Raw genomic sequence first — 17,163 nt, 5'->3', positions numbered from 1 at the left:
AGAAGAATTCAACTCGCTGAACACAAACGCTCGGCTCCGAAGAAAAAATCTGAATGAGTGGTAGCAAGCCAGCTCCTTTTATACCTGTATGTCCGGAGTAGTGGCATGCAAATTCCACTCGCCAATTCCCATTGGCCTTTTTTCAAAGATCAGAGGTGTTTGGGGCTCCCAAGGGTGACCCCTTGTGTCACTACATCAACACAACATTGAGTGAGTGACAGATAGGAACTCAATTTTCAGTTTCCTAACATCATCTTTTTCCCAAAAAATGCACAGAATGGAAAGTCTCAGTTTGGAGCAGAGGGAACGGCATTCCAGAGGCGTAAACATAACAAAACCAATATGTTTTCGAACTAAAACAGGTTAGTGTGGACGCAGTCTTAGTCCACATCCACACTAATTCATTTTCGCTTGAAAATGTCACAAACTACGTCATAGTTTTCTGAAAGTCTATGTTTTCAGCAGAGGAATGCTGAATGTCTGAAATCTAATGCGCTTTTGAATTAAAATGTATTAGTGTGGATGTGACCTTAGGCTTCCAAAGTTTTCGATTGCTATTTTGAAACAAATAGGCTGGCTTTACAAGGAAAGGTCCACATTGGCTAATAAGTTACTGGGCAACAGCTTCATGAAGAAGTTGGTAGTTCACAAAATATTGATTTGAAGTTGTGTTTAATACTTTTGATACATATCTAATTCCATAAAGTGGGGAGGTCATTGCCCTTGCAGCAAAACAGAATCTTATAAGATCCTTAATACTGCATTAAAATGAATATGTGTTTATGTAGGTAATGAACTGACCTCATCAGATCCATCGGAACAGTCGCTCTGCCCATCACAACGCTGGTTGGCCAACACACAACCCCCTCCGACACACACATACTCGTTCAGACCGCAGGATGTCGGCCGAGCTGTTTACAAACACATTGGGAATTCACACAAAGTGTTTGCCAAAACATCACTACATTTTTAATACATTTCTTAACACAAGAACACACACTGTTACTCCAGGTACCACCAAAAAAATCTCTCTAATCGCTTCTCTAAGAAATGATATTTTCTTTGAATGACATGCCCTGGAACGACATTCTGCTCCCCTAGTAGTCTCAGAATGGAACACATGATTTTCTTCAGCAGACCAGTGTATTTGGCCACAGAAACGTTCATAGAGACTTCAGACAATTTTTGAAGTGTTAGACCACTTTTTTGAAGTGTTTCAGCCACATAAATATTAATTTGAGGGTAAAATTCCCCTGACTTGCCTTGAGTCAGAGGGAGAGAGGGAAAAGGGGAGGAAATGACAGTGTGAGAGCTTTTTGAATGCATCTCAGAGGCCCTCGCGATAACAATAATTCACTCTGCAGTTGCAGGCATGGATGACCTCAGGGACCCCGCGTCCGGCACACACAGCTAAAGTATTTAAGACAGGGGGCCCGAGGAAGAGGGAAGGGAGCCCACAGTGAAATGCTCTCAGTCTCTTGGGGTTAAAGTAACCATTACATTTCAGAAACAGTGTTATTCTGCTAGGGCTCTTTCACTCTGAATGGAGCCATTTCTCATCAGCTTTAATCTATTTTTCTTAAATGTTATTTTTCTTTTTACTAATAGATAAAATTAAGAAGTGGTCAGCCAACAAGCCTTTTAAAGTTGGCAAACTTTTTCAAGGGCTGAAATCTACAATATAGCAAATTATATTTCCTCTCCTTTCCTGTACATGCCATTTCCATGTCCTTTCCTATCCCTCTTCTATTTTGTTTATTTTCCTTTTTCTTTCTTTCTTTCCTATCCCTCTTCTATTTCATTTTGTTTCCTTTCCTTTCCATATAGTTTCCTTTCTTTTCCTATGTCATTTCCATGTTGATGTTTTTTTTCTTTCATTTCCTTTAGTTTTTTTCCTTTCCATGTCCATGCCCTTTCTGTTCAATTTACTTTTCCATTTACTTTCCATGCCCATGTACATATTCCTGTCCCTTCCATGTCCTTTCCTGTCTTTTCCTGTCTATGTCTTTTTCTTTAATTTCCCTTTTCTTTTTTGCTCTTTTTTCATTTCCTTCCCTTTCCTTTGCTATGCTAACAGGAAAGTAAATATTGAATGTTATCCAAAAAAAGAGTTGCCCTACATGGCATTTTAGCAAGAGGTCAAGGTTTGGCTGGTTAGCATGGGCTACCCAGCTGGTAGATGCTTTAACTCCACTACTCTGGGTTTGGGATTGACAGCAAATTATGGTTGAAAGTGAGTTGAACCTACATCTCCCAAATGAGCACCACAATGGAAAACACATTACCAATAAGCCATGGCTCTGAAAAAAGATCGCCCAAATTCTTGACCTTAAAACACAGGGAAGGAGCATTAAATAATAATATAGATTAATATATTAATATAATAATAAATCTATTTCATGCAAAAGGATTAAAGAAATGAAAAGGGAAAAGGAAGGAAGATGAATTAAGAGGGTTATATTTTGTTATCTTTTTATTTTTTGCTGTAAAAGGAGATATTATAATGTAGTAGAGATTGATGGTCAAGGGTTATGTAGATGCTTACCAACACTGCAGCTGCCTTTTAAAATGGCATATTGTATTTATTTTTAGCAATACCTTCAAAAAAAAAATGGGACACACTTTTTTTAAATAACATACTGTACTAAAGGGTAATTGAGCCATCTACAGTTTTACACTCAAATGAGTCAAGCTTAGGGAGAAACAATATTAAAATCTTAATGTTATTTTTGAAAGGGTTAGTGATAATGGATAGAAGCAGTGTTTCAAAGGTTGGCGGTTTAAACCTGAGTGTGAAACCAGATGCAGTAACAACGAAATCACTTCAAAGGCTTTTGGTTCTGATGTAGTTACTGCATGTTGCCTTTGTACAGCAGAATATCCAGTAAAACTAGTAAAACCTATATTCACTATACAAAATTCCATGACTTTTCCAAGACTACGATACACAATTAAAAAATCCCCTGACCCTTCCAGGTTCTCATATGTCCTGTCACCATTGAGTCAAATCGCAATGCATTTGAGACCAAGATTCTTCAGTGTCCCATTCCTGTAGTTGGAGGACAGTAATATGCTTTGGATAAAAGGTGTCCACTCAGTGACAAGTGATTATAGAAGTGCCAGGCACACTGTCTTGGAGCAGCTTTGATCGGTTTAGGATCCGTTTGCATTATTTAAAGAGCTAACCTGTCATGGCTGTGTTGGCAGGGCTGCAGTTGGCCTCATCCTCTCCGGTTTTGCAGTCTTCCTGTCCATCACAGAGCCATTTGGTGGAGATACAGAGATGATTCATACACTGGAATTGATCCTCAGAGCAGTGGCTCTCACAGCCTCTCTGAAAAAATATATATGAGATATCAGTACTTTGTTACCTGAAAAAGGGAAGACAGACAGTTAGATAGACAGACAGACAGATAAATAGATAGATAGAGCACCTCGTCAGAGTTATCAGTGCAGTCGAAGTCACCATCGCAGCGGAATCGGGAGGAAATGCACTCTCCGTTTGCACATACAAAATTCTTAGAGTTACATGTAACTGGCTCTAAGAAAAAGAGAGAAAGACAGATCAATGTTATGGATCCAGTATTTTGAATTCTTCTGCTGTTGCTAAAAGAGGCATGTGGTGAGAATACTGAATAAGCGGTTGTCAACAAACAACTGTTAATTGACGTTTTTTAAAAAGACATGAACATTTCCTAATTGGCAAACGACAGTGGTAGCAGATTAGTAAGAAAGGATACGGAATGCTGGAAGGAAGGAATGAAGGAAGGAAGAAACTATGGATGAATGAAGAAAGAAAAAATAAGAGAGGATGAATGGATGGAGGGATGGATAAAACTTTGGATGAGAAAGAAAGGATGAAAAGTAAAACTTTATGAATGAAGAAAGAAAGAAAGAAAGAAAGAAGGGATGGATTGATACAAATAAGGAATGAAAAATAAACTATGGCTGAATAAAGAAAGAAAGAGAGAAATTATGGATGGATGGATGGATGGGAAGTAAGGAATAAAGGAAAAAGTATGAATGAAGAAAGAAATACAAAAGAAAGGAGGATGGATGGATGAATGGATAAAAAGTATAGAATGATGGAAGAAACTTTGGATGAAGAAAGAAAGAAAGAAAGAAGTGATGATTGATAAAAATAAGGAATGAAGAAGAAACTTTGGCTGAAGAAAGAAAGAAAGAGAAATGATGGATGGATGGGGAAGTAAGGAATAAAGGAAAAAGTATGAATGAAGAAAGAAAGAAAAAAGGAGGATGAATGAATGGATGGATGGATGGATGGATAAAAAGTATAGAATGATGGAAGAAACTTTGGATGAAGAAAGAAAGGATGAAAAGTAAAAAATTATGTATGAAGAAAGAAAGAAAGAAAGAAAGAAAGAAAGAAGGGATGGATTGATACAAATAAGGAATGAAAAAGAAACTTTGGCTGAAGAAAGAAAGAAAGAAAGAAATGATGGATGGAAAGTAAGGAATGAAGGAAAAATTGAAAGAAAGAAAGAGAAAAATTATGGATGGATGGATGGAAAGTAAGGAATGAAGGAAAAATTGAAAGAAAGAAAGAGAAAAATTATGGATGGATGGATGGATGGAAAGTAAGGAATGAAGGAAAAATTGAAAGAAAGAAAGAAGACAAAAGAAAGAAAAGAGAATGGGTCAAGCACAGAGCACTGAGCTCACAGATGACAGTAATTGAACGCTGCAGTGTCGAATCCCCTGCCTGACACATCTCTAACTCTATTATCACTCTCTCTGCATCCTGCCCCAGTGCTCCATAGATTATCAATCCTGACATCAGGACTCTTTGACCTAATGAGAACCCTTATTTCCCTCCCACTGATGTTTCTTTTCTAGGTTCCCAAGGTGAATCCAACAGAAGTATAGAACAAAAAATCAAACCTTCCAGTTTTACTGCCAGTCACCTGGGACTGTAAATCTGGGGCTTACACTTATATAGCCACTTATATATTACACTTGTATAGCCACACACATCTCCATGCCAACATTTAAAAAGAATATTCAACTCAAAGCATAGTTATTTGATGATCATACATGTCATTTTCATCTAGAGTGAACATCCTCCTTTTTGAGCATGACATCGTGAATAATTTCAAATACAGACAATTGAAATGGATCCTTACATATCACACTGTGATAGACTAAAAATTACACTTGTATCTGACAAGCGATCCTCAGCACGCTGTGCTCATTAAAAGTGTTAAAAATGGCCTCTAGGGAAATATCCCACTTAGCTACTGCAAGAAAAATAATAAGGGATCTGTTAGTCTTTTAATTGAGAGAGATGTATAGATTGATGGAAAGGACGAAAAAGAAAAAGGGAGCACAAGTGAATGAGAGAAGCATTAATTCAATTTGAAATTCAACTGCACAGACATATAATGTACATAGTTAATGAAATCTGCAAATCTGGTGTGATGGCTGGGATACTTTTAAGACTCTATAGCTCTTAAGTAAATAATGAGACAAACGCCATCTTGAAAATGGAGAAAAGAAAAGGAGTAAAGAAGTAGAGATGAAATGGCAATGCAAGGTAAGGTAAGGCAAGGAAAGGAAAAAAAAGAAAGAAAGACAAAGTAAATAAAGGAAAGGAAAGAGAGAAAAAAAGAAAGAAAGGAAAATGGAAAGGAAATGAATTGAAAAAGGAGAAAGGAAAGGCTATGGATGCAAAGAAAAGAAAATAAACAGAAAGAATATAGATATGGAAAGGGAAGGAAAGAAAAAAGAATTTAAAAGGAAAAGAAAGGAAATAATAAGGAATAGAAAAGGAAAGGAAAGAAAAGAAAAAAGGAAGGGAAGGGAAGAAAAGGAATGGGAGGAAAGGAAATAAAAGAAAAGAAAAAAGGGAAAGGAAAGGGAAGGGAAAGGAAAAGGAAAGAATAAGGAAGGGAAGGGAAAGGAATAGGAAGGAAAAGGAAAGGAAAGGAAAGGAAAGAATAAGGGAAGGAAAGGGAAACGAATAGGAAGGGAAAGGGAAAGAATAAGGGAAGGGAAGGGAAAGGAATAGGAAGGGAAAGGGAAAGGAAAGGAATAGGAAGGGAAAGGGAAAGGAATGGACAGGAAATGAAAGGAAAGAAAGAAAAAGTAAATAAAGGAAAGGAAAGAGAGAGAGAAAAAGAAAGAAAGGACAATGGAAAGGAATTGAAAAAGGAGAAAGGAAAGAATATGGATGCAAAGAAAAGCAAATAAACAGAAAGGATATAGATATGGAAAGGGAAGGAAATAAAAAATAATTTAAAGGAAATGAAAGGAAAGGAAATAATAAGGAATAGAAAAGGAAAGGAAAGGAAAGAAAAGAATAAGGGAAGGGAAAGGAAGAAAATGAAGGGGAGGAAAGGAAAGAAAAAAGGGAAGGGAAAGGAATGGAAGGGAAAGGAAAAGAAAAGGAAAGAATAAGGGAAGGGAAAGGAATGGACAGGAAAGGAAAGGAAAGAACAAGGGAAGGGAAAAGAAAGAAAAAAGTGAAGGGAAGGGAAGGAAAGAAAATAAAAAAGGGAAGGAAAGGAAAGGAAAGAAAAGACGTAAGCGAAAGGAAAGGAAGCAATAAAGAGAGATGCATGTTGAGGTGGGTAAATTTCAAGCAATCCTGTTGTCACACGTTCTGCTTCAAGCACAAGTGCGACTTACATCATTATTACATTTCTAATAAATGATCGCAGTGGCTCCATAATCTACTAAATAAATGGTCCCATGCCACAGCACAGAAGAAAAACAAACCCCTGCAATGGCAAACACACAACACTGTTTATCACCGGAGAGGAAGCTGGGAGCAACAGGACTGAAGCCATTAAATCCAAAGTGCAGATCAGGTTGAGAGATTAATTCTGCCATTCAGAGGGACAGTTCCTGCGCTAACTGTCAATCAAAGTCACAGGGCTGACAAAAAATGACAGCTGCACTCAGGTGGGTGGTAGATGCAACATTCCAAGAAGACATGAAAAATATCTGTCTGTATTTCTGGGAAATTGAAATAATCACCACTTGTACCACACATACAAATTTCTACAGCAATCATCGTACAATTTAACAATCTATGTTTCTCCCTTCTTGCTCCTTTTCTTGACAGAACAGACTGTGGGTTTAAAGCATGAATGAGGCTTGAGATGATGTTGAAGTTGTGTTTAAGTGTGATGAGATCCACAGGGTATCAGGAGCTCTCTGACTAGCGGAGAACTCGCTACATGCCTTGATAATGATCCAACCATTAGGGCAAAAGCAGGGAATAGACATGAAAATTAGAGACAACAATGAAGTCATGCAAATGCAAATACACACACACACACACACACACACACACACACACACACACACACACACACACACACACACACACACAGGCTTGCAAATCTCTCTCTAAAGATCAAACATCTACAGGACACACTGTGGAACATGATATGAATACATTTATAGCCTGAGATACCCGGCTGCTTCTGTATGTTTGGATGTGTGAGGATGGAATATAATTTAAAAGCTTAATGCATTTAAATGTCAGATGACCACCAGACCAGAAGAAGCGATAGCATAACAGCAGATTACAACATGTGTATCTGTTACTGTGGATTGCCGTTTGAATTTTCCACTTTCGTTTTTGCTACAATGCAAAAAAAAAAAAGTCTTGTTTTTTGTAAACATTCTTTAAACAAAAAACTGTATATATTAAATCGACAAGCAAAATGGCATGATATGTTAAGTTTTAATGAGGTTTTATGCTTAAAACAAGAATGTAGTTTTTGTCAATGGAGTTAGATAAATAATCTTTTTATCCAATTGAATTTTATTTTTCTTACCCCATTGGAAAGAAATTGGAACACCACAAACAAAAAAGTAGAAAAAACACACACACACACACTAACCCACAGCTTCCACACACACACACACACACACACACACACACACACACACACACACACACACACACACACACATGCATGTGCTATTCCATATCCTTCATAGAGGACTTTCTCCATAGACATAATGGTTTTATACTGTACAAACTTTATATTCTATCCCCTACACACCTAACCCTACCCCTAAACCTAACCCTCACAGAAAACTTTCTGCAATTTTTACATTTTCAAAAAACATAATTTAGTATGATTTATAAGCTGTATTTCACTCATGGGGACCAGACAAAAATGTCCCCAACAAGGTCAAGATTTTCGAGTTTTACTATCCTTATAGGGACATTTGGTCCCCAACAAAGTGATCAAATACACGACACACACACACACACACACACACACACACACACACTACTACTTATTTTGTTTGTAGTCAGAGAGAGCTTCATCTAAAAATGTAGTGTTTTTAAGGTTAGATGCAGCTGCAGAAATACATACTGCAGTTTCCTTCATCCGAATTGTCACTGCAGTCGCTCTGCCCGTCACACCTCCAGTGGTCTGGTATGCAGTTGTTGTCCTTGCAGCGAAATTCATGTGGTCCGCAAGTCTTTTCATCTATATATACAGACAAACAAAGATTTCAAAAGAATCATATTAGGCATTTGAATTGAATTTTCTGTGTAACATAAGTATTTAGATAAACTACCAGGGTATGAAATTAACTTTTTGCCCACCAGCCACAATGGCTGGTAAATGCCAAATTTTACTTTTGCATTTGTTGTGTGGCGGTTTCATACCCTGATCGTAACACTTCTAAAAGCAGTGTCATCTTTACCAATGACTCATAACACTTAGACTGTAAAAGAAGTCAATGTTGATCAAATTGATATGTAGAGAAATCTACGTAAAAAGTTAAGTGTAGCATCCCACAAGGCTGCACCAGAGGAACACTGGTGTAAATCTCAATTTCCTGTCCTTGCTTTAAAATAATCAACATGCTAATGAGAGCTCTTTTGACTACAGGAAATCAGAAATGTAATTTCCTCCCCACTGAATGTCAGAGATGACTAATACAACTATCATGAGGGGAGATGAGAACATAATGCATGATTAATTGACAATCGCAATGCTATGTTTGAGTGCTAATTCACAGACTTAAAATGACATTAAGAGAATTCTAATTCGGAAAGAGCAGGGCAGGAATATTGAGATCTTATCATTTTGTCCTTCCATTTAGCTTTAGGGATCAAGTTACACTTGAGTTGAAAAAAAAAAATGGATAAAAGATACCATTCACAATACCTGTATGGAGAATTATCATAGAATTGTTTACAAATACGTATATGTAAGCGCAGCGTAGTTCTGGCGGGAAGACTAGCAGCTGTACATCATCGCACCATTAGCTGGGTAATTCCCAGCCAATCGCATGTAAGCCGTTGCTTTATAAGTCTGCTAACAATCTATCACATTGCTGTTTCAGTGTGCTAACACAGCAACCTCCACCACCCCACCACCACCAGTTGAGTCCCGTCCTGCACGGGGGTAGGCTCTTCGCCCCTGCCTCCTATCTCCAGCAGGATATGACGGTTCAGAGTAAAACCTTTTCGGACCACCAGACGGGGCCTACGCCAAAGAGAGACATAACTTTTCTGTTTTATATTCCTCAAATAAATGTAATCTTAAATTTCACTCAAGTCTGTGAGTCTTCCTGATAGAAATGTCATTTATTCTCAATCTCAGTTCTGTATGTTCCTAAAGGTCTTTCCAAAAAACAACAAGGGATCCCCCTTGATTAAAATGCCATATATGGGATCTCCATATTGGACAATAAAATTCATAATCTACTTTTATGTTAGCATAATAAAAGCATGTACAGCTTGTATTTGTCTGCATGCTTGCATTGCGCCTCAGGCAGTGTTCTTGGCCAATTAGCTTTCGTCGAAATGCTGCCAAAGAGAGGCAGATCCTGGTGAATAATTCAACATATAAAAATAGGATCACACTGTGTTGAGAGAGGCCACATTCAGCAAATTAAAAGCAGTGTTCAATGCGTAAGCGGAGTGTTTTATGACAGCTGAATCGAATGATATTTCGTCGTGGCACAGCAAAACAATGTTTGTCCCTTACTAACACTTAGCCTTTCAAGCCACAAAAACCAATGAGAAAGTATGCTGTAATGAGCCTGAATCAATCACTGTGAAAAAAACATCAAGCTAGTTCAATGTTAGCAGTCAAACAATATGTTTTTTCTTTATGGCCAATGCAGACACCAGAAACTAGTGATTGGGGTGGTCAATGGCTTATATAACGCTGCAATTGTTGACTGATTTATCATCCAGCCCGATATATCAGTATATCACAAATAGTTTATGAAATTAAGTCAGTGTTGCCATGAAAGAACCATAAAGCAATGAAAAGGATACAATTTGTCATTCTTTTCATCTTAGTCAACATATCAATATTGTCCTATTGATATCTTCTTCTAATCGTATGCACCCACCAGTGCACACTATCTTTTCATAATATCTAATCGTTGGGAAATGTCTTCTTTTCAAGAGAAATGTATTGATTTTTTTTAGATAAAACTCTACTCTGCTGATGGACATTAAAATAGACTTACGGAAGGTTCCTGTTTTTAAAAATCATTATAGCATTATGCTGGATAAATGTGAATATTCCATTATATCCTCTCAATGATGTAAAGTGCACAAGTGTGTTTCAATCAAATCACTTTATTGTTTGGGTTGGGTTTCCTATCAAACATTTTTGCGGTCTCTGTTAATTGTGCGTGTCTGGAGCTTATCAAGTCTAACGTTAAGATCCGGCATCATGTACACTTTCCACTTCTTGAAATGTCTTTGTTAATGTATCATTTCTTTTTAGGAGAAACATTCAAGTCAATACTTATGATAGAGCTATGATAGAGTAACCTCTAAACAATCTAAATTCCCTCTGGAATAGTTACACTTCACCAATAATCCATATAACAGCAACGGGAAGTCAAAGTAACTGCTTTTATGGACAATCCATTTAGTCTGAAGAACATTGCTTTTTAAAATTAAAGAGGAAATCTAAATAATCTGCATTTAGGTATTACACAAAATTATCCATTCTGGACCCAGTGGAGAGGGCTCAGAAACCAAACACAGTGCAACCTGACAACGTTCGCCCTGAGAAAATGTTAGCACTTGGGCGAACGGCTTTTGGTCAAACGCCTCTTACCACGCTAGTTACTCTTTCAACCCCAAAATTAGACTAAGAGCTCTGAAATGTCTCCTGTGAAACCAGGCAAAAGCTATCTTTATTCATGTGAGTCAGCGTTTTGGGTAAATAGCCGCTGAAAAATTAAAGCAAATTGAATGTTTTTGGAGTTATGAATCATAGAAATGTTATGGGCAGTGATGACGTGCATGTGGTAATGCTCGATGACGGCTCTGAACTCACCGCAGTTTGCCTCGTCTGAGCCGTCAGCGCAGTCGGGGTCTTCGTCACACACCCACAGCTTGGAGATGCAGTGCATGGAGGTCTTGCACTGAAACTGGGACGGCGAGCAAGTGTTTTCAGCTGGAGAGAGGAAAGTTTGATTAACAAAAGTGAAAGCACAATAATTTCAAATACGACCCAGACATTTCTCTGAAGTTGAAGTGAGATTCAATCAATATTTAATTTCATAACACTTCATTCATAACCAAGCATGATATATTAATGAAAAAACAAGAGAAACACGCCCCTTAAACCCTAGTGGTCTAAATTATAACCAGAATTCCGGTCCCCTTTCTTTCTATGGGCTGTTGTGTGCAAAGCTAAGCTAAGCTTAAACCTAGCAGCAATCCTGACCCACAGAGCGCGCCCTCCTTCGGGGGTCTAAAGCCAGTCTCTAATGCTGAGCTCCATATGCGATTAGCCCTGTAAAACCCTCCCTCTGTGTGGCTAATCAGAGCCCTGGGCTGAGCTCAGTTCCCCTGGATCCAAGACACAGTTCGACCCCCTCAAAAGCCTCTTAGAGTCCTGGGAACCCTCCAGGCTCTGATCCATGCTGTGCTATTTAAAATTTCTCGCATTTTTACTTCTATCTTTTTAATTTTCTCTCTTTCGCTCTCTAAGAGAAGATAGAGACCCTTCTCTTCTGTCTCCTAACAGGGGCATACCAGATCTGCATGTCTTATCAAAGTCCAATGAGCTACTTAACTCTAGGGAGGAGTGCAAATTTAGCCCCCTGCTGTGGCTTCAAATGGAGTATTCTGATGTGAGCGACAGTATTAAGTCCTGTCTGTCTGTCTGTCTGTCTGTTACTTCTGTTCCAATAACTAACAAGCATGAACTTATACTTGTGAACGTTTCCAGCTACAAGTTATTTGTTTGTTCACACTGAAAGCAAAAATACTGGATGATGCAACAAAATCACATCCAAACAGAACATATTTGCTGTTTAATACACAGTTATGCGAAGCATCGAGCAAAATTATTTTCTTTATATGAGATTTATTACTTGAGATGCAAAACTGCATACTATATTACAAGTTATTTTCAAGGAATGTATCTTGAATTAAGCTTATTATTTATACCCCATTGGTTATTTTTTTAAAATCTAATTTTAAGCTTAATTCTAACACAATTTTGTGATCGTGAATTTTTTTTAAAATAATCAGTATTTTGTCTTGTTTTCCCAGTAAAAATACCTAAACATACTTAAACAATTATACACTTGGCTAATTGTTTTTTATTTATTTTTTTATTTCTGGTTTTAAGCTTAAATAAAAAAGATGAATAATAATAAGGTTTATGCGTAAGATAAAAAATAATCAGTATTTTGTCTTGTTTTCCAGTAAAAATACCTAAACATAAACAATTATACACTTGGCTAATAGTTTTTTTATTTAATTTTATATTAAAAAAAATATTTCTGGTTTTAAACTTAAATAAAAATAATAATAATAATGAGGTTTATGCTTAAAATAAAAAATAAACTGTATTTTGTCTTGTTTTCCAGTAAAAATACCTAAACATACTTAAATAATTATGTACTTGGCTATTTGTTTTTTTATTTTATATATTTTTTTTTTATTTCTGGTTTTAAGCTTAAATAATAATAAAAATAAAAATAATAATGAGGTTTATGCTTAAAATAATCAGTATTTTTTCTTGTTTTCCAGTAAAAATGTCTAAATATACATAAAACAAGATACATTTACTTGAGATGTAAAACTGCATAATATATTACAAGTTATTTTCAAAGAATGTATCTTGAATTTACCTTATTATTTTTACCCCATTGGTTATCTTTTTTTCTCTCATTTTAAGCTTAAATATAACAAAATATTTATGCGTAAAATGAGAAATGATCAGTATTGTTGTCTTGTTTTCCAGTAAAAATACCTAAACATCCTTAAAACAACATAAATTTACTTGAAAAATCTAATTCATTGTTTTCAGAGAATATATCTTGAATTAAGTATTATTTTTCTGACCCCATTGGTTAATTGTTTTATTACTGTAAATCTAATTTAATTTATTAAGATTTTTGCTTATAACAAGAACTGAAAATAACTGCTAGCCAGGTAAGAAAAATAAACTCAATTCAATATACATATTTAAATTATTATTTTTTTTTACAAAGTAATGATTTTAGACCAGAGAGATTTTTACTGAGGGTGAGACTACCCAGCGTTACACCAAAGGAATAGAAACCAAAAGACAGACAGACAGACAGACAGACAGACAGACAGACAGACAGACAGACAGACAGACAGATAGATAGATAGATAGATAGATAGATAGATAGATAGATAGATAGATAGAAATGTCCTATCATTTGTCATACTGGTTAGGACATGTGAATAACTTGCCCTTGGACTTAATAAACTTAATCATTATGCCAGACTGATTTCTTATAGTCACACAAGGCAGTTCTTTTCGACCTGGTTAGCAAGTGAACCTCCTTTGCTTTCTCTTTTCCCATTTATTTCCTTTGTTCTCACTGCTGGTGTCCCAAATTCCCCTGGAGCAATTCTTTCTTAAGCATTCCACAGCCGAGGAATAAGAAAACAAAGAAACAAAAAACTTTCGGTAATGTTTACCAGGGTCCTCTCTTGGCTGTTTTCTCATGAGTCGGTTCAAACATTTAAAAAATGTAGTTAAATCTGGCTGAGTTTGACCTTCAAGAGCCAATAAACACTTTAGTCAGTTGAGAGATTTCAACAACTTTTCACTTTCTCATTCTTTCTCCTTATTTCACTCTTGTTTAATGAGCAGTTTGCAGGAGTTCATTTTTAAAGGAATAGAAATTTGTTGACATTTACTCTAAGCGAGGACCATTGATGTTTGTTGTATCTGAAGCTAAAGCTGGTACTTCCCAGTGTGACACAACAATCAAAAAAAAAAATGAACATGGAAGATATTTCTTACGGCAATCTGTTTCATCTTCACCATCTCCACAGTCGTCTTGTCCATTACAGCGCAGGTTTATAGGGATGCACTTTTGTCTGTGTGCGCACTTAAACTGACCAGACAAGCAGATATAGGAGTCTAAAAGCAAATACAACAAAGTCATCATTGTACTGTATATCATACTGAACTATGCTTTCATTCAATTCAGTAATTTAATACATCCATCTATCTGTAATTACCACAGTTGGCTTCATCTGAGTTATCTCCACAATCGTTCTCTCCATCACAGATGAAGGGAGGGAGGGCGCACAGACCCGTTCCACACTGAAACCTTCCTGGCTGGCATTTAAACTCCGCTACGAGAAAGAAAGAAAGAAAAAAAGAAAGAAAGAAAGAAAGACAATCAGACAGACAAAAACAAACATAAAAAGACAGAACAAACAAAAGAGACAGTCAGACAGACAGACAGACAGAATAAAAAAAACAAAAGACATAAAAAAAGACAACCAGCCAAAGAGACAAAATTAATGAAAGTCAGACAGACAAAGCAAACAAAAGAGACGGACAGATAGAAAGAAATAAAGCAAGACAGACAGACAGACAAAATAAAAAACAAACAGACAAAAGACAGAAAAACGAAATAAAGACAACCAGCCAAATAGAAAAAAATTACAAATGTCAGTCAGACAGACAGAACAAACAAAAGAGACAGAGACAAAATAAACAAACAAACAAAAGACAGAAAAAAGCAAACGGCATCCATCCAATTAGACAAAATAAATTAAATTCAGACAGAGATCAAACAAGACATAGAAAAGAAAGACAGAATAAACAAAACGTGATCAAACAAAATAACAAAAGAGCAAAACAGACAGAAAGTACAAAACAAAAGAAAGACAACCAGCCAAATAAACAAAATGGATCAAAGTCAGACAGACAGAATAAACAAAAAACAAATACAAGACAAAAAGACAGAATGAACAAACAAACAAAATAATGCAAAACAGACAGACAAAAAAAGACATTAATGAAAGTCAGACAGACAGAACAAACAATACAAACAAAAGAAAGACAGACAGAATAAACAAAAGCATATGCAAGACAAAAAGACAGAATTAACAAAAAATAAACAAAATAATGCAAACAGACAGACAAAAAGAACAAATGAAAGGAAGACAGACAGATCAAACAAGACAAAAAAAAGAAAGAAAATTATAGAAAGAAAGATGGATAGAATAAACAAAATGAAATACAAGACAAAAAGAAATAATGAACAAGCAAATAAACAAAATAATGCAAATCAGACAAAAAGAACAAACAAAAGGAAGACAACCAGCCAAACAGATACAATTTATGAAAGTCAGACAGACATAACGAACAAGATAAACCGAAAGAAAGAAAGAAAGAAAGAAAGAAGTCTTCGTTTATTGTCAACTCTCGCCTCTCAATACACGGTAAACTGCTTGTTAAGGTAAAACTACACCAAACCCGGCAAATTTTTGCAATCCTTTGCGGTGAATTGGACAATCCACCCCTCAATCAAACAGGCGCCAGCAAATTACAAATGACCCATGAGGTGGCATATTCAATACAAGCCAAGAATTGCTTTAATAGAACCTTGATGAGAGACACATTTTTATTAAAAAATAATAGCTTTGTGAACTATGGAGAAAAATTACAGGAGTAAAATGTGACAAAAAGATTTTCTCATCCTCTAATGTGATAAATGGTTCAAGTATCTATCAAAGACACAGCAACTCTAACTCAAATGGAACCTCGTAAGTGAATGATTTGGAACATTCTATGTAGGAAATATTACTGTGTGACACATGCATTATGCAAATAGCGCTACTTATGCTAAGCATGTGTGAGACAAGACTTGCTAAGCTAATTCTCTCGATTTGTCCACTGGATTTATTCACTGTTTTTGATACAATGCAGTCTGGAGTAAATACAGTTTGGCCATATTTGGGTGAAAGAAAATATCTTAGTAGGCAGCGTAAATTTGCTGTCTACGTTTTCAAACAGCCTTTGCATCTAAAGTGCACATATGCTGTCTTAAAATGCTGTCTAGGTAGGCAACTAACTACAATTTGGACCAGAGCCTTGGGCCATGTCCACATTAATCCATTTTCTTTTGAAAGTGCATCGATTTTGCTACATTTACACCTCTAAATCACACTGGAATGTAGACTTTCAACAGTGTTCTCTAGCACTGCACACTTTGGAAAAAGATAATGCAAGGAAACTAAATTTTTAAACCAAAATTGAATAGTGTGGACATGGTCTAATTCTGAGGTGATTCAATGATGTAACTTTACCGTAGTAAAATATGTCACTAGTATTACAGGTTTGACATTTATTTGCTAAATGGCGACAAGGTTTCTGCTACTTACGGCAATCTGCTGGCTCATCAGATCCGTCGCCACAGTCGTCCACAGTGTCACATTTCCACCAGAATGGAATACACTCATCTGTACCACAACGGAACTACAAACACACACAGAAACTACTTGAACAACTATTTATCTATTAGTACACCATACAATTAGTAACTGAGTAACTCAATGCCGAAAACCATCTTCAAGTTGTTTCACGCGTTTTGTCATTTTAAGGCCCTTTTTAACACCTGGCATTAACATCTGTCTTGGATGATCGGATCACAAAATGTATTTGACACTAACCACTTGACTTGCATGAAATTGACATTAATACCAGGCGTAAACATTATCTAAGTCACACCTGGCTGGCCGTGCAGTTAGACAGGCAGGTCTTGTTATCATTGGCCAGGTAGAAGTGGGTAGGGCAGGAACACTTGTAACCCCCTCCAGGGGAAAGAAGGCACAGGTGACTACACCCTCCATTAGTCACTTGACACTGATGCTTTGGCACTATGAACAAACAACAAACAATA

The 17,163-nt window shown here is 36.4% G+C and overlaps 1 pseudogene; it reads right to left on the bottom strand.

Annotated features, from left to right (window-relative positions):
• Nucleotides 1-17,163, bottom strand: part of LOC127641003 (low-density lipoprotein receptor-related protein 1B-like) — a 303,445-nt pseudogene that overhangs the window by 45,491 nt on the left and 240,791 nt on the right.

The sequence above is a fragment of the Xyrauchen texanus genome, chromosome 50 (genome assembly GCF_025860055.1).
Source record: "Xyrauchen texanus isolate HMW12.3.18 chromosome 50, RBS_HiC_50CHRs, whole genome shotgun sequence".
Taxonomy (NCBI): Eukaryota; Metazoa; Chordata; class Actinopteri; order Cypriniformes; family Catostomidae; genus Xyrauchen; species Xyrauchen texanus.
The sequence above is the reverse complement of the archived record's forward strand: the minus strand, read 5'-3'. Positions and strand labels throughout refer to the sequence as shown.